Raw genomic sequence first — 4548 nt, 5'->3', positions numbered from 1 at the left:
CGGTTCCGTGCGAATTCAACGAACGTTTGACCCGTTCGCCGTTTTTGGTTTTTTTTTTATTTTTTTTTTTTATTCTCAAAAAATTTTCTGGAATTCTCCCAAATCCGGTACAGTGCCTTGAATTTTTTCAAAACATTCCATCCAACTGGGCTATTATTTGTAAATATTGAAAATTACTTTGAAGTGGATATATTTTTTTTATTTTTTCAAGTTTTTAAAAAAAATTCCAGAAAACTGTATTTTCTTTTTCAAACACTTCAAGACCAAGCCGATGATTAGACGATTTTTTTTGCTATTTTTTTTTTTTTTTTTTTTTTTTTTTACTTGTTTTCTTTTTCTTTTTTTTTCTTTACAGCACTTACAATGTTTTTTGGTCAATCGAAACACCGTTTAGAACCGTCGGAAGATTTCCGATAAAATTTCAAAACTTTTATTCTTCACGCAGAACGTTTCTAGACGTGTTTTAATATATGAAGTTGAATGTGCCAAAACAATGGACGATAATCGCTCCGTAATGGAACAGGTCTAAAAACTGTTCAAAGTGAAAAATAAAAGTTTTGAGAATTTTTCCGAAAATTTTCAAACCGTGAGCGTTCAAACGATGTTTCAGTTGACTGTAGAGATGAAATAAAAAAAAAAAAAAATTCGCCGAATAGTATTGCTGGACCGATGTAAAAAAAATACCAAAACGGATTATTTTGTCTTGAGTTTTTTTTTTTTTTTTTTGCTTGATTTTTATTCTTCTCTTATTTATCGAGATATTAGTTTTTATTCGTTTTCTTCCCACCATATTATTCTCACACATATGAAATTACAATATTATATTCTGAATTCTAAGTGCCTGTCTCGTGTCTCACGTTATACCTGAACGTAAAATATGTATTATAATGTATATTACAAAAAGCAATTCGTTGTGGCAATTTTCCCAGGGTTTAGAAACACACGAGTAAAACGATCATCGTGTCCCTAAGGATCGACGAATGTACAAGAAGAAAGAACAATGTCAGACATCAAGCAAAAAGCGGCCATCCATTTTTTCTTTTCTCCCCCCCCCCCCCCTCCCCAACCCCTCTTTTCTCTTTTCTTTTTTCACTATCTCACATCTTTTATCTATTATATGTTTTTTATACATATATATATATATATATATATATATATATATATATATATGTATATATAGATTGCGGACTTTTTTTGCTCTATTCGGGTTTGCCTGCAGCAGCCTATATATGTATATCTAATAAAGCTATTGTACGTAGCGAAAAGAGTGACTGCTCATTATAAGGGTGTAGAGATAAGGGTAAATGGGGCAGATACGTTTCATACACCCGTCCATTTTTTCTCTTAACACTATGTTTTTTTTTTGTTTTTGTAACCTTAGTCAGAGCTCTCGAATCGAAATATCGACGAGATTGTTGTTGCAATTTCTTATTACAGAAAAAAGACTTAAAAAAAGGAAACTGAAACCAAAAGCAAAAAAGTGACTCTTGAATTGGGTATAAGAATTGCGATGAATTTCCTTTTATCTTTCGTCCTTTCTTTAGTTTCAAAATTTTATTACCCTACCCTGTATGTGTATATATATATATATATATATATATATATATATATATATATATATATATATATATATATATATATATATATATATGACTCTTTATTTCATTCATTTCCGGTCCTCCTCTCGACTATATATATAACCGATTTCCTTTCTGGCTCCGCGGCACGAAAGCTATAATAAATCCTTACCGGGAGCTTTTTCAAATGCTCCATTACCTCCCTGCGGGTCTTAGTCCTCCATACCTATTAACAAGGTACGCGAGAAGATAGCAGAGGAAAAAAAAGGAGGTGGGACAAAGGAAGAAAGAAAAGGTCGAGTATGGTGAAGGAAAAAATGAGGGTGAAAAAAAATTGATAGAGTAGGAGGAGAAATAAAAAATAAATAAATAAATAAATAATTAAACCAAATCGATGAAATCTAAAACGGATGGAGAAAAATAAAACGCGATTAAATTTTATCGGTAGAATTTTTTGTACAGATAACGCGGGAAAAATCGAAATATGTACGTTGATACGTTTGTTTATAAATATAAAGACAAAATTTTTACACATTGAAAGGAATTTTCAGATACAATGATTTTTCATTTGCGAAAACGAAAAATTAACATACAATATAATTATAGTCATTGATTTTGATACAAGAGTCGAAATTTTTTTTAACGAAGGTATTAAAAATAGATTTGAAAAAAAAAAGAAAGAAAAAAAAAACTGACAAAATATAAGTGAAAAAATAATAACCAACTCTGTCGTTTATAATTTTGTGATCGTAAATCGGAAAAGTAAAATGTATTTCAACGCAGGACAAATTGTTTGGAGGAAAATCTATTAAATCTATTTTGAACCAATTTGGTAGTCCAATCCCGGTCAAATATCGAAACAGTCTAAGAAAAAAAAAATTTGTACGAGTCCACACGATTACCACAAGATAATACCAATTGGTGAAGAGGAATAACCGCTGTATGAATACCGCGACACGGAGACACTGAGTAAACAAGAAGATTAAACACGACGACTGAGTAAGTAAGACGAATAAATCTCTCCAGCCCGGTGTGTCCGCACAGGGTGAGAAACGCGAAGACTCGAATAAGGGTGAAAAGTTACAAGAGAAGGGAGATGCTGGACAGTGAGAAGAATGACGAAGAAGAAGAAGAAAAAGAAAAACGACGAAGAAGAAGAAGAAGAAGAAGAAGAAGAAGAAGAAGAAGAATAAAGGTATACGGCAGTGGACGAGGAGGTGGGGGATGGGGGGTGGTGGATTGCGTGCTACCCTTATATAATTACGCTCGAATGGCGAGAGGAAACTCGGTGTGTGTACATAACCCGAGGAAAAACGAAAGCTAATATTATCGCACCGTATATACATGTATATATATATATATACATATAGATATGTATTCAGTATTATATATACATATATGTCATTCCATCTGTAAAATAGATATTTGATCTACGGTGGCCGACGAGTCGAAAAAAAAAGGAAGAAACGATCCCCCGGTCATTTCGAAAAAGATACTGTACCCCGAGAAAGAAATTGGTTGGTTACAGAGTTTATACACCATTAGCTTAAGGGGATGTCCTGGTCGATTCGAACGTTGATGTAGGGGAGGTGCAGGCAACCCTTAAAATTTTATAAAAAAATTTGGTTCGTCAAAATATTTTTTAAACAGTCAAACATGACTTCTATAAACATTATACTGAGCATTATGTAGAATTTTCAAAAATTTTCAGCATTTTTTTTTTTTTTTTTTCCACCCTGACATCTGAAAATCATTTTTATTTTCTTTGGTTACAGTGAAAAAAAAAAAAAATCGATTTAGCATTTTTCCAGTCCTCGAAAACTAAGTGTTTCCTTAGGTAACCCGTTTTGCCCCCCCCCCCCCCCCCCCCCATATCTCTCGAAATATTTGAGTCCACGTATGTTAAACACGAAAAAGGATTTAAAAGTCCTGTTCTATACGTAATTCTAAACAAAAACAGTCTAATCCAGTTTCATTTGAGACAGAAATAAAAAAATGGCACGAGTTCTACGAACTTACTATTGCAATTTCATATAAGAATTCATGCGATTTTTTAATTTTTGCATGAAATGAAAATTTGTTTGAGTGTTTTTTGTTCGGAATTGCGTACAGAATCGAGCTCTTAAGGCCTTTTTCGAGATGTAGACGTCGACGTCGAAATCGATCAGAGCATCCCCTTAACTGATATTGGAAAAAAAGTTTCGCACAAGTGGCTCAATTTTAAGAATAGCGCATATCGAATACCGTAATTATTATTATCACAAAAGGCAAGAAATTTGAAGTTAGAGTGATAAGAACGTGATTTTTTTTTACACATGGTTGACAGCCACTGGGAAAACAGTTAAATGCAAGAGGGATAATACCGGGGACTTTTAGCCACCCTCGTTGACTATTTGATATCGACGCTTGGCCATGCTGACCTTTTCTGGACGGAAAGAGAAGCCTTCGCGGTGCGGTTAATTACGAACAGAGAGGTAGAAGCTTCGTCACGCAAGCTCGGTCAGTCAGTAAAATTAATGTGAATCGCTGTTTTCTGCTTCTATCACGATGCTATTGCGAGCTTTTATAAAAGAAAGTAAATCTATTAAAAAAATTATGAAAAAAATTTTGAAATTTTCACGGTTTGTTTCTATAATTATAAGCAATAACTTTACCAATTTTCAAATCGATCCCTCAATTTATACCAAAATTATATAAAACGAAATAACTGTTTATAAAAATCACGTGTACTTTACATTTAAGACTTTGGTCGCTTAGAGGCTTGAAACTTTATACAGTTTTTTTTTTTAACGATTTGAAACACATCTTGGGGTGTCGTAGGTAATAAAAAAAATTTTTTACCACCAAATAAGGTCCACCCTGATATATATATATACATATATATATAATTAAATAGGGTTTATTTTAGAAAAGAATATTCTTTTTTTTTTTAGGATTGTTTCTTCGTAAGCTTCGAGGAAATTAGAATTCT

The sequence above is a fragment of the Diprion similis genome, chromosome 7 (assembly GCF_021155765.1).
Source record: "Diprion similis isolate iyDipSimi1 chromosome 7, iyDipSimi1.1, whole genome shotgun sequence".
Classification (NCBI taxonomy): Eukaryota; Metazoa; Arthropoda; class Insecta; order Hymenoptera; family Diprionidae; genus Diprion; species Diprion similis.
This window is presented reverse-complemented; position numbering follows the sequence as displayed.